Here is a 13,969-nt window from a genome sequence, read left to right as displayed (position 1 = left end):
AAGCGGCGAGCGCCCTGGGGCCCCACCTATTCGCCATCCCTTCTAGCCCCCTCCTCCACCTTCTCAAGCATTCTTTCCCCACCTCTGCCTTCGGGTCCTCGCCAGTTGGGCACATATTGGCATTTTCTGTGGCGGTGATGTGGAGCCTCTAACTCCAGCCTGAACATCCCTTGCAGCCCAGCTTTGCCAGGGACCAGGCAACCAATGCAGGTGTCTGAGCTGGCTGACTTGGATGATTAGGTCGCTCGAGAGCTCCCACTCCCGCTTTTTCCCTGCCTCCCTGCCTTTTGCCATCTGCCCTCCCTCCTCATTTGTCCCCTAACGCTCTCCGCCCTGTGCCCCTCCCCATCAGCCCTCCCCGTTCTTCCATTGACAGATCAAAATCCCATATAGTGGCGTGATTCCCGCTCCTTCTTTCCCTTGGGATTTCTGGATCCTGTCATCTAGGAGCGGCGTTTTAAATGTCCAGTTTGACCTAGCCGTGCTGGGCACTGAAACCAGCTCATTCAAGGGGCAGGTGAAAAGTCATTTTCACTCCCCGCTAATGCATCTCCTCCCCCCTGAGCACGGGCTGGAGCGCGCGCGCGCGCGCACACACACACACACACACACACACCACGCCACACCAATAACCTCCTCTGTCGATGCGATACCATCTGGAATCTGTCTGTTCCTTAAAGCAGACGTCTATTAGAGCATCAGTGAGCCACGGTAGGCATGAAATGTCCCTTTTCCCTATTCCCAATCGTGTTAGGGATGGGACAGCCGCACCTGCCTCATGTTTTAGATATTATAGGTAGATAAACAGATTATGTGCCCACGAGTGAGGGAGTGAATACTAATGAAGGATAAAAGAGCATTAGCACCGGACGCTGAAGAATTCTCTTTATCCAGTGGTGCAAATGCTGCAGGCATGTCCCCAGCATGCGTCTAAGGCAGCCAGGCAGAAACCTCCCCACCAAGCTCTCTCAACTGCTGGGTGTAGGGCAAGCACAGATGTGCCCTTTCCCTCTCTGAAGCTGGGCTTTTAAAACTCCTTTTCGGTGTGAGTCTAGGGACAGGTCAAAGTCATGGCAATATGTTGTAGAGGCCACGGATATTCGAGCCAGTCTTGGGGGGGGGGCACTGACCGATGCTAAGTTCCTTTAACCTTGGAACAAGACCCTTAAGTAAGATGAAGTCTCAGGCTAGGAAATTCATTTGGGAAGATTTGAACGCCTCTACATTAAGGTGACTAGATGTGCCTTTTCTTTCTTTCTTTTTTTTTTTTGTTAATTTTGTTTTTTTTTTTAGTGAGGCAATTGGGGTTAAGTGACTTGCCCAGAGTCACACAGATAGTTAAGTATTAAGTGTCTGATGCCGGATTTGAACTCAGGTCCTCCTGACTCCAGGGCAGGTGCTCTATCCACTGCGCCATCTAGCTGCCCCCCAGATGTGCCTTTTCTTGAGAAGTCTACTGCCACTCAAACCAGATGCTCTAAGACAGAGGCCAGAACATTTTTTTTAATAGCATAACCTGGGAGGCATCCTAGTATGTGTTAAGAATTCTGGGTCTAGGGGACAGCTAGTTGGTGCAATGGATAAAGCACCAGCCCTGGATTCAAGAGGACTTGAGTTCAAATTCTGCCTCAAACACTTGACACTTACTAGCTGTGTCAGTGACCCTGAGCAAGTCACAACCATCATTGCCCTGCAAAAAAAAAAAAAAGAAGAAGAATTCTGCGTCTTGATTCAGAGAATCTCTGTTCACATTTTAGGTCTCCCACTTACAACTTGTGAGACTTTGGGTAAGTTACTCAACCTTTGTCTGTCTCACTTTCCTCCTGCAAAAATGAGATGGGACTAGAAGGGTTCTAAAAGGTCCCTTTCATCTCTAAATCTATGGTTCTCTGATCCATACCAAGATGAAGTGTCTAGTCACTCCAGCTTAGAGGGGGCTGGCTAGGGTGGGAATGGGGAAAAGGAAAGAAGGGTTACAACTGGCCACAGACATGCTTATATAGCATGTTTCTCCGTGGATCACAGGAATGCATTTTGGCTCTGGAGAAATTGAGTCAAGGTTTTGTCTCCTCCCTTTGGCTCTCTGCCCTGATCCTGTGAGACAACCTCTCCCACAGAGCTGTGTTCCTTGCCTGGACAACGTCACCAGGTGGCAGGCAGGCAGGCAGGCAGGCAGGCAGGCAGGCACGAAGGATTCTCAGCTTAGATTCACCTAAACCAGTCCCAAGGAAGACGCTTTCCTCTTTATCATATTCAAACAAACCTAGAAAACAGGGACATGATGCTTGCTCCTTCTTGGAGCATGTTGAAAAAATAAGAGAGAGAAGACCTGAGAGGGGAGAGTTTTGCGGGTCTTTAAATGGACAGTCTTCTCCTATGGGATCACCCTCCTTTAGAAACCCATTTTACAGTTCAATCACCCATACATTTCCAGAGCACATCCCACTGCAGTGACTAACATGGAGAAAGGAAAAGCAGAGGGTGTGGGAGGTAGCCAGGTTAGTCTGAATAGCAAACAGAGAACGGATTGCTCTCCAGGCTACTCCAAGAACAAGCTTGAAAGAATCCATATGTTCTCTCTAGGTAAACTGAAGTCAGCCCCAGCTAGTGCCCTGAAGCCAAGGCTCTACTGAAGCTTGAGGGAATAGCTTGTTCCTTCTTCACTGATGAAAAGACATCACGCTCTGTGAAGCCAAGGAATGGGTGGGGAGAAAGAGGGAGGGAGGGAGATAGAGTGTGAGCCACCTGGAGCTCTCATAATTTTTTGTGACTGCAAGGACAATCTCTCCAACTAGCCTGTCTCCCCTATTTTACCACAAACCCACACGTTTTCAAGTTATCTCTGATCTGAGCCCTGGATATTAATATTCAACCAGGGGAAGTCCCTTCCCCTTCTCTCTTTCCTCTCACTGAATTTATTACAAAACATTACTCTAACAAGGAGAAGAGCCTTTTGTCCTAATTCCCCACTTCAATTCCATCCCTAGGTGGCTCATATAAAATATTACACAAGGTGTCCGTAGAGAAGCGTCAAACCAAAGTTAAGCAGAACAGGATTTTGATCTTTGTCTGATTGTCTCCTTACTACACATGGAGCAGAGTTTTCACCTCCTCTAATATCTCCCCCAGCAAAAAGAAAAAGGAAAGAAAAACAAAATTCAAAATATCATTCTTTTCAAAAAATTACTGAATTTCAGAATAAGAAAACAACCCATACACGTTCGTTCTCACACAAAGTACTGCATCCTAAATTAGCTTTCAGGCCCAGCCTACCAGTACAGCTTGAAATGTCATCCAGTCAATCGATCATTAAACATTTATTAAGCACTTACTATATGCCAGATGCTGTGCTAGGTGCTAGGTCCTAGAGATACAAAGAAAAAGCAAAACCAGCCCCTGCCCTCAAAGATCTTGCATCCTAATGGGGAGACAACATGTACTTTGATGGGCACCTGTAGGAAATACAGAGCTTGGTCCATTCATTCTGGAGAGCAATTTGGAATTATGAAAATAGAGGGACCCTCTGATCCAAAGATCTCACTATTAGATTTATTCCCCAAAGAGACTGATGACAAAAAAAAAAAGGCTCTGTATCATCATTATATTGGCTTTTTTTTTTTTGGTGGTAGCAAAGAACTGGAAATAAAGTAGATATACATAGCTTGGGAAATGGCCTAACAAATTGTGGTACATAAATGTGATGGAATATTACTGAATGTGATAAATACAGAGAAGCAAGGGAAGACTTATATGAACTGATGGAGGGTGAAATAAGGAGCCGAGAAAACCCATATATGCAGTAACACTAGGAAGCCCAATAACACTAAAACAATTGAAACTGAATGCTTTGAAATCCCAGTGACCGAGTTCATTCTAAAGAATTATGAAAAGATGGCAGCCCTTCTTTGAGGAGGGGGGGGGGCTTAAGCATCAAACACTTCACAGCATAGAGACTCACGAGTCTCCATTTGGAAGGAATTTGAGACCTTCATTTTATAGATAAGGAAACCATAGTCCTGGTGAGTTAAATGACTTGTCCAAGTAAACAGAGGCAGGATTTCAACCCAAATCCCCTGAACCCAGAGCCAGGAGTGTTACCATTAAGGCACACTGCCTTTGGCTAGTTTGTTGAACTTTTCCCCCTTCTTTTTAAATTCTTTATTATAACAGATGTCTCTCTAAAAGGGGAGGGGAAAGGAGGAGTGATACAGTGGGAAACATAGGCAATATAAAAGCAAAATATATCAATGTGATACAACAAGAACTATTTTTTAACAAGAAACAATCAGTGGATAAAACACCGGCCCTGGACTCAGGAGGACCTGAGTTCAAATCCGGTCTCAGACACTTGACACTTACTAGCTGTGTGACCCTGGGCAAGTCACTTAACCCTCATTGCCCCGAAAAAGAAAAGAAACAATCAGAATAGAGGGAAGGGAACTTTAGGAAAAGGCCTTTGCATGGAGGGAAGGGGAGGGAGGGACACCTGGACCCCAGTTGGCTGTCACCCTCGCCAGAGACAGAGGTACCACTTTCTGTTCCCATATCCCACTAACAAGACTCACCCCCTTCACCTAATTTTTGTCCCTGTGTTTATTAGGACCAGGTAAATCTCCTGCTCTCGGGGACAAAGGCAGTTAGTTTCCTGCAGGTGGGGTAGCAGTGTCGGCCACTGAACAGAGCCACCCTAGCTCGACTTGGGAAGGTTGGACTGCCCTCATTCTGCTGTACCCAGCATATTTTATGAGCCCAGAATGTGTGAAACTCTGGGCTGTTCCAAATGAAACTGCCTGCACCTTTTCCTTTGCCTCGTATATCTGCGCAAATTACATTTCGGTTTTTATTAGTCCCAGATTGCTCTCATTTCCTGCTGAGTGTCCTGTGGATATCATTAACATTTCCACAGCTTTTTTTTTTCTTCACATTCTCCAAAATACATTACCAGAAACATTTTTTTTTAAAGGGTGGGGATGGGATGGTGATATTGATCACCTCTCCCCCTCCAAACCCTTCCCCTCCCAATCCATACTTTCCCCTCCCCCATTCAATCACAGCATTACTGCAATGCTGGCTTTTTAATTTAGCTCCTCTGTATTATAGTCAGATTTCCCAATACACACAAGCAGCTGGATGCGGTTAAAGCATATATCTCTGAGAAAAGACAGTTCAATTAAAATATGGTAAGCCCAGTGCTTAGTCCCCTGATGGAGAAAGCAGGCAAAATAGTCCCCCAACCACCCTCATACCTTCCGTCTGCCCCCAAAGAGAGGGGGAGAAAGGGAGAGGGAGAGAGAGAGAGAGACAGAGAGAGAGAGAGACAGAGAGAGACAGAGAGACAGAGAGACAGAGAGAAAGACAGAGACAGAGACGGAGAGGGAGAGGGAGAGACAGAGAGAGAGAAGGAGGAGGAGGAGGAGAGAGAGAGAGGGAGGGAGGGAGAGAAGGGAGAGAGCAAAAGGAGGGCAGGAAGAGAGAGAAGGGGGGGGAGAAATCAAGGAACAAAGGGACAAAATCAAAGAACAGCTTCTGGAAACAAGAAAGAGAAAAAAGGTCCTTCAAAGCTTGCTGAGGAAGTGGGTTTGAGCCTGGGAAAATGGTACCCTGCCCCTTTAAGGGCTGTCTCGAGGCTGCTTATCGGCTCCGTTGTTATTACTTATTATTATTATGATTACTTTTCAAGAGAGCCTGGTTGCCGGGAAAGGACAATGAAGGAGGGAAAGGAAAAAAAAAGGGAGGAAGCTGGGAAGGGAAGAAAGGGGGGTGGGGGGTGGAGGGGAATTGTTGAAAGGCGAACAAGGCCAGAGAGAGGACACCCTGTGGAAAAATCACGGTTCTGGGGCTGAGGAATGAGGGGGCAGAGCTTGGGGTGTTAGCGTCTTATTTCAGCCCTGTTCAATTTTCCCTTCTTTGACAGAGGAAGCCGTAGGGTGTGTCAGAGATAGGGGCAGCAGCTTTCATCTCCCCTCCTCTTAGAGAGTTAATAGAAAACTGAAGAGAATAGAATGTGTGTGAATGTGTGCCCAACACCGAGAGACCCAGTGTGCGTTGGAGGGTGGGCCTAGAGCGGCTGGGAGCTGATTACCTGCTAGCTCTAGGTGAAGGGGGAAAGGCAGATTACCCTACTGTTGGCAGCTCCCTTCTCAGAAAAATCCCCTTTTTAACTGCTTTCCTTCCTCCCATCCTCCCAGCCCCAGGCTGCAAGTGGCCAGTGACCTCCGTTTTCTTCCAGTGAGTACCAGGAGCTGCCGAGTCCTCAGAGCTGTGGGCTGGTTTTCATGTCAGTCCACATCCCCTAGCAAGTAAGTCCTCTGTTTCATGAGGCTGTTTCAATCCCACCTCACCCACATGATTCCTGTCTTCCCATATTGTGAATGTTGGCACTCAACGCTAAAAAGGCTCTGTTCTAAGTTGATGCCTCTTACTGAAGTAGATTTGGGTGGGACCAAAGGAAGGGGCTTAGCCCCTACAATGTTTCACATTTGGTGGAGATGGGGTATAGGATGATGGGAAAGGCAGACTTCTCTAGTTTGTTCTGGCCACTTTGGGCAAAGTCTCAGGCAAAATCTCCATTGATGGTTGTGGTTCAATGAAAGGGACAGGAGTCTCAGGCTACTGCTGGCCATGACATCACTATCTGAGGACTGGCAAATCTATACTTGGATGGTGGGGGAGGCCAGAGCAACATTCTGCCTCAAGCACCTTTGGTTTGTAAAATAGCCCAAGGGAAGAGACCAGAAACTGGACATTCTGAGTCAGTCAGTCTCTCTCTCTCCTGCTTATCCACTGCCTGCCAGGGGAGAGAGTTAGGCCAGTTCTAGGGAAAGTCCCTAGCAAAACCAAAGACACAGAAGGCAGGGACCAAGTGCTTTCACAATAATCACAAATGAAACTGACAGATTCTTTGCTTTCCCTTCAACATTTGTGGATCCAATTTCATACTTTATCCGTAGGTCATCCCCCCCCCCAACTCATCTTTCCTGGGTGCTTAGTTTGCCCTTTTCACCCATGCCACCCCCTCTCCCAGCACTCTATAGCCTAACCCTCAATCACCTCTCTCCACCCTCCCCTTCATCTTTCAGTCCCAGAGATCCCTCTCACCTCCTCCACCCACCCATCACAAGTCAAGACTGGATTCTGTGCGGAGGGGAAGCATTTCCGATGACCTGCTCTCCTCCTTAGCAGGATGCCCGCCTCCCTCTGCTGAGAAAAAGCTGGTTCTCAGGGTTTTAGTTGGAGTCTGGGAGTTGGGAGTCACCCACTGTCGGAGCTTTCCTGCAGGCGCTGGGAGTGCCCTGTAAGTAACTCTTGAATCTGGGAGTGACTACACACTTGCAGCAAGTGGAGCCCAGCCCAGCCCAGCCCAGCTGAACAAAACCACCAGGCTATCCCCTCCTCCATCTTTCCGCACTCAGACATCCCCTCCTCACCCCCTCTTCTCTTCCGATTGTGCTTAGGTGGGGTTGAGGGCAATGCTGAAATGGGGAAGTGAGTCTAGAGAAGCCCTGAGGGCTTCCAAAGGCTTTCAGGAAAAGTTGTGCAACCATAGGAGGGGGAAAAGAGTCTGCACACCCCAAAGGGCCTTGGGATCTTCTTCTCAGCCCAGCATACTCCTCTTTTTTCCTCCCCTTACTGCCCCTTCCCTAAAATCCTTCTCCTACATTCCACCCTCCCCACCCCCCTCCTGGGCAGAGAGATCAGCTGCTCCCCAGTGATGTGCAAGGCAGGGAGGAGAAGAGGGAGGGAGGTAAGGAGAGAGGAAGGCCTTGGCCTGGCTTGCTGTTACCACAGCAACGACCCCTTATCTGTCCAGCGCCAGGAAGAAGGGAAACATAGCCAGGGATGTGGCTTGTCAAATGCTTAGGTCTCCCTCTCCTCGGCCTTCTTCCCACAGTTTAGGGTTGAGGATAATGGCCTGTGAGGGGCCAGGGCCTCCCCAAGTGGGCCAGAGGGGAAGGCAGCTGCCGGGCAGAAATGAGGAGGGGGGTGGGAAGAAAACAATACGGTGTGAAAGGGTAGTAGGAATGTGCTGGAGCTTTCTGTATGGCAAAGGAAGGGCCCAGGAAGGGGGTCTCCTCCTTAAAAAGTTGCCATTTCAGGGCTGGGTTTGAGGGGGGAGGAGTGGGGCCTTTGAGGGTGGGAAGTGCTGGAAAAGTTTTTTGCTGTCTCAGCCTCACTGGAAGTGTGAGAGCACTCTCACCCATTTACTAAAGTCTTTTATGACCATTTCTTGCTTTGGTAAAATAAATATAAAAAGAAAAAAAAGAAAGGAGGAAAAAAAATCAGCTCACCCTAGACCTAAGGAAGGGGCAGGGAAACACAGTAGGAAGGAGAAAGGCTCAAGGCTCAGAGGGGACAAAGGGGTCTGACGTTCCTACCACCTTAGGGCAAGGGAAGTGCTTCCCTCTGGGGCAAGAAAAAGGTAGAGGGCCTAGGGGCCCAGAGAATAGGGTGGGCAAGGTGGGAGGGATGAATCTATTATGGGGGCTCCCCCTAATGTTACTGGCAATGAATAATAAATAAATGATTAAAACCTCAATTAAAATGATAAACCATTAGTCACATTTAATTGTTGCCATGTGGGGTCTCATTTAAATTTGAAAGGGCTAGGCCAATAAACGATAATGGCGGAGATTATGAGCTGAGGTCCCTCTGTCCACTTGGGGCTCCCGAGAATATGGTACCCTCCCCTTCAGATCATGCTCCCCCATTTAAAAATGATTATTTTTTCAATAAACACATATATACTTTTCCTTCAAATCCCCCTTATTTGAAAAGAAGAAAGGAATAATTTTTAAAAACCCAACAACTTTGTAAGAGATACACAATCAAGCAAAACAAATTCTAGCACTGGCCACATTGAAAAAAATATCAGTCACATTCTGTGTCTTAAATCTACCATTTCTCTGCCAGGAGACCCCCGCCCCTTTTTAAGCCGGGAACTAAAAGAGGTTTACTGAGGCCTGGTGAGTCCGCACGGTATAGTGGAAAAGATCATCGACTTTTCACTTAGAGACCTAAGTTTGACTGTCCCCTCTTCTGTTTCCCGATTCCTGTGTGATCTTGGACAAGTTGACCTCTCTGGACCAGAGTTTCTTCATTTATAAAGGAAAGGACCTCTATTTGTCCCTTCTACCTCTAAATCCCAGAAGCCTATGATGGTGGGAAGAGTGTGCTGGGAATTTCTTATTCCTACTCCGAGGATTAGTTGAAGGAAATGGCTTGTTGAGAGCAGAAGAGACAAAGATCCCCTCAGCTCTGTGGTCAGGTCCTCAGCTTGTATATACGCAATTCAGTGGAGCCTTTTGGAGTCAGAAATACTAAAGGGGTGACCCTATCTAAGAAGCCCTGGAGGAGGGACTGTCCTTGCTGTATCTGAGAGGAGCAAGAAAAATGAACCAACCATTTCCCATCCTCCTACTAAAAAAAAAAAAATAGCCCTAGTTCAGAAACCTGCATTCCCTGGAACCTCATTTTTTCTCCCTATCTGTCCCTACCTCAAACAGTCACACAGAGGTCTCTGACTTGTTCCACTCTGTACAGACCAGGCCGAACCTTGTAGAATGGTGCAGCTGCCAGTCCAGGCTGGCTGGAGGGCTGGGCGGGGGCTAGGAGCCCAGTTTGGTGCACATGAATATTAAGAGGCAGGCATACAGGCAAGACCAGAATGACAAGCAGGAAAGGACTCACACATCCTTTCTAAATGTCAGTGACCTAGCAAGGAGAGTGGGGATGTGTGTTGGGAGGGGAGGAGGGGGGAGGAGGAGGGGCTTGCCGCTTCACTCCATGGGAGTGGGTGGTATGAAGTATTTGGCCAGGTCACTTTGGTACGTAGTAGCTGGGGTGATTGGGCTTTTTCTTTATTTCTCTCTGGGGAAGGGGCCTTACGCTAACATTTAGCATTTAATATAGTGCTTTAAGATTTACAAAGTGCTTAATAAATATTATTTTAGTCTCACAACAAGCCTGGGAGGCGAGTGCTAATATTTATCAATCAATAAACATTTGTTAAATGTTTATTATGTGCCAGGCAGTGTGCTAAGCACTATAGATACAAAAGGAGGCAAAAGCCAGTCCCTGCCCTCAGGAAGCTTACAACCTAATATTATTCCCTACTTTATGGACCAGGAAACTGAGGCAGACAAAAGTGATAACTTGCCAAGGGTCACACAGATACAAAAGTCTGAGGATGGATATGAATCAGGTCTTCTGGACTCCAGGTCAAGCACTCTGTGGGCCACTTAGCTGCCTAGGGATGAGGGCTATTTCCCTTGAGTCTCCCAGACGTGCCCTACTAGCAGATCAAGTTGCTTTCCATCTCCTCAATGAAGGGAGGAAATAAGCATTTATTAAGACCCTTCTATGTGCCAAGCACTGCTCTAAGTGCTTTACAAGTATTATCTCACTGGAGCCTCACAATAACTCTGGAAGGCATGTGCAGGGCTGCCCCCGGCCTATCCCTTTCAGCCAGAGACCAAGAAAGACGATAACAGCCCCATCATGAAATCAAGAAACCTTCACATATGTTTTGCATGGTTTCACATGTATAACTGAGATCATATTGCTTCCTTCTCAATGGATGGGGCAAGGACTGGAGGGAGGGGGAGAATTAGGAACTCAACATTTTCTTCAAAGAATGTTAAAAATAAATTAAAGAATCAATTTATTTAAAACAAAACAAAGAAACCTTCACACCGGGGCTCTAAGGTCTGGCTGCTTCACTCAGCCACTAGAATCAATACACCTCATCCCTGCTCTTAGAGTTAGGAGGAATCTCCTGTAAGGAATTAGCTGGGGGTGGTAGCACCTGGCTGAGGGCAGATCCATACACACCAACTCAACTGGAAACACTGTGTGGGGTGGGGAAGAAACCATTTCCCAAGTTCTGTGAGGTCTCCGCAGGAGGGAGGCTGGGGGGTGGGGTGGGGGCAGAGGTAAGAATCGTGTTAGGATTAAAGATTAGTCTTGTGCAGTGTTAAGGAGAGAGGGAAGGAGAGAGAGAGAGAGAGAGGAAAAGAAAATGTTCACAGCACCTATTATCATCTCGGTGCTAATCAGTCTCTCATGAGCAATAAATTGTTTTTTTAAAAAAATCATTTTATTCACCACCCAACCCAAAGCATTCCCCCACTGAAAGAAAAAAAGAAAGAAAGAGAAAAAAGGAAGAAAGGAAAGGAAATTGCTGAGATGCAGAGAGAAACCATCTCAGGAGAGAAAGGCTCACTCTGATAGCCTTTGGTGTGCATGCTTTATTTTCCATCTCTCCCAATAGGTCTGTTGTGAGCGGGCTCCCAGATTTCAATGTGTGCTTTTTCCTAGCAGTGGGGCTGAGCCTGGATGGATTGGCCTCCTCACAGCAGGTGCACGCAGGCTTTGACGCGGCTCCATTCCCCTTACCTCTACCCCCTCCTAGCTCTTGGCCTCTGCCTGTGGCCTTGCTGGCTGACGTAACGTAACAGATGCTCCCGCCCAGGAGCCCAAGTGAGGGCTTGTTTCCCCAGGAATGCTGTAGCAGATTCAAGTGAAACTGTCTGCAGAAGCAAGGTTAACATGCTGTTTTCAGAGGCAGGGAGTGGGGGGGCTTGCGTCCTAGGGGCAAGTCAAATCCAGGGGTTTGGGGATGCCTGCTTGAATTCTCTTTGGGCTGCTGTGTTTTCCAGGATCAGAGCTTTCAGGTTTGTTTTTTTTTTTTTAAATGGCCTAGAGAAGTTTCTAGCCTTGGAGAGAGCCGTCATAATGGAAATCGATACGTTGCTGCTGCCTTGGTGAGTCTGCAGCCAGCCAGACTGAAACAATGGCAGGGAAAGAAAGGAAGGAGAGGTAGGAAAGGAGAGGGGAGGGGAGAGGACAGGAGGGGGGGAGGACAAGAGGAGAGGGGAAGGGAAGGGAGGAGAAGGGAGGGAGGAGAGGAGAAGGGGGAAGAGAGGTGAAGGGGGGGAGAGGGGAGGGGAGGGAGGAGAAAAGGGAGGAGGAGAGGGGAGGAGGAAGGAAAGAGGGAGAGGGAGGGGAGAGAGAGAGAGAGAGAGAATGTTTTAACTTTCCATATTCCTTCCTATTCACACACATTCCAACCTTGAAAGTGCAGTGGCGGCCATTAAAAACACAAATCCAAGTGTGACCATTCCAGATGCTCTTCCCACTTTCACCCCTTCTCATGTAAAATCTGAGAAATCACCTTGGAAACAGAGAAGGGGTTCTTTCCTGTTCCTGGCCTATTTGGCCCATCTGGAGCTCAGGCAGAAGTGAAGTAGTCAATCCCTCAGGCCTGGGGTTGGGGCAGGGGAGGGAGGAGATCACCAGGGATGATCCTGGGGAGGGATGTTGGTTATTGGCTAGACCCTAAGGAGCTCTGCTGATTGGATAATGTTAAGACAGTGACCGCTCTGAATACTGTTTTCCCAGCCAGAAACAATGCAATCTGAAAGGTTCCATCTTGTCCTCAATTAAGTAGCAGCCTAGGTAAAAGCCACATATGGCTAAATTAAATCCTCTTCCATTATATCCCCAGAAAAAGCCCATTTAGTGGGTTCCAAAGATTCAGACAGGAACAGATGGGGGAGCACAGGAGGGAGTCTCTCAAACTGATGGACATCCAAAGAAGTCTAGAGGTGAGCACCCCTGGAGATAATTTTCTTCAATCTTTCTGTCGTTCTGGGACTCAAAAGAGTAACTTCCCCCATTATGTTAGTCTCTTACAGTCTCTTAATAAAATTGGAAGTAAAACACTTAGAGCCACAGTATATAATTAATGGTGATGATGATGGCTAACATTTATATAGCTCCTACTATGTGCCAGGCACTGTGCTAAGAGCTTGACAATTATCTCATTTGATCCTCACAACAATTCTGGGAGATGGGTGCTATTATTATTCCTGATTTATAAACGAGGAAACTGAGGCAGATTAAGTGACTTGCCTGTGGTCATAAAGCCAGCCCTAAGTGTCTGAGGCTGAGTAGGTCCAGTACTCTATCTATTACACTTCCTGGCTACCTAGATTAGCAGGGGGGTACTGGCCACGGCCTGATGGGGCCCTCACCTCCCTCTCTCCCTCCCTCTCTCCCTTCCTTGGGGACTAAATGCTGAAGAGTAGTATGTTCTACAGCAGCCTACAGTGTAGTTGGGGAAATAAAATGGGCGCATAAAACAGGTCAAAATGAGGAGGACGGTCAGCGCTACAGGGATCCAAATAAGGAAGAGCTCAGCGGGGGCTGGAATGGTTGGGAAAGGTTGGAGTGATTGGAGAAGGTGAGCCTTGGAGGACGGGTAAGATTTGGATGGTCAGAGGACATTCCAGAAGGGGCAAAGGCAAGGAGGCAGGGGATGGAGGAGCTCTATTCAGAGAACAGGGTGGCTGGGGAGAGGCTTCTGGCTGGGAGCAGTTTGGTAGAAAATATGCTAGGAAGGATGGTACTAGACTGTCAAGGTCTTTACGCTCCTGGCTCAGGATTTTGGACCTTATCCCTTTCTTTTTTCTTTTTCTTTTTGAGTGGATCATTGAGGGCTAAGTGACTTGCCCAGGGTCACACAGCAAGGACCTTATCCTTTTAACACCATACCTTACAAGAAACCAAGTTATCCACCAGCTATGTGGAGAGGTGGGGGAGTGGGGGATTGGAAGGCAGGCAGATGACTGAGGAAGCCTTAGGCAAGAGGTGATGAGGGCCTGGACTGAAGTGCTAGTCATGGCAAACAGAAAAAAAAGGAATGAATACGAAGGGGCATTTTGAAAGGAAGAATTAAGAGGACTAGAAGAGACAAACCTGAGGAAGGAGTCAAAGTTTTTTTCCATTAATGCTGATGCCTTTTCTGCTTACATGCTAGATTGGGTCAGCCTCGAACCCGGGAAGAAAACAGTCACTTGGAAGATAATTTGGGCAAGTAAGTGTTGATTTTGTAATTTAGGTGAAAAAAGGAGAAGAAAAAAAGTCTGACTTACGAAAATCAAAATAAATGTCTCAGAGGTCTAGGGAA

The 13,969-nt window shown here is 47.4% G+C and overlaps 1 protein-coding gene across 12 annotated transcripts in view; it reads right to left on the bottom strand.

Moving 5' to 3' along the window:
* Window positions 1–13,969, bottom strand: part of RAI1 (retinoic acid induced 1) — a 322,326-nt gene that overhangs the window by 22,558 nt on the left and 285,799 nt on the right. Inside the window, exon 1 of one of the 12 annotated variants that reach the window (XM_043982749.1) lies at window positions 83–293. The exons of the other annotated variants lie outside the window; for them this stretch is intronic. The gene's annotated coding sequence lies outside the window, so the exon portion shown is untranslated. Of the gene's footprint in view, window positions 1–82; window positions 294–13,969 lie in introns of those variants that run through there. 12 annotated transcript variants of the gene reach the window in all.

Source organism: Dromiciops gliroides, chromosome 1 (assembly GCF_019393635.1).
Source record: "Dromiciops gliroides isolate mDroGli1 chromosome 1, mDroGli1.pri, whole genome shotgun sequence".
Taxonomy (NCBI): Eukaryota; Metazoa; Chordata; class Mammalia; order Microbiotheria; family Microbiotheriidae; genus Dromiciops; species Dromiciops gliroides.
The sequence above is the reverse complement of the archived record's forward strand: the minus strand, read 5'-3'. Positions and strand labels throughout refer to the sequence as shown.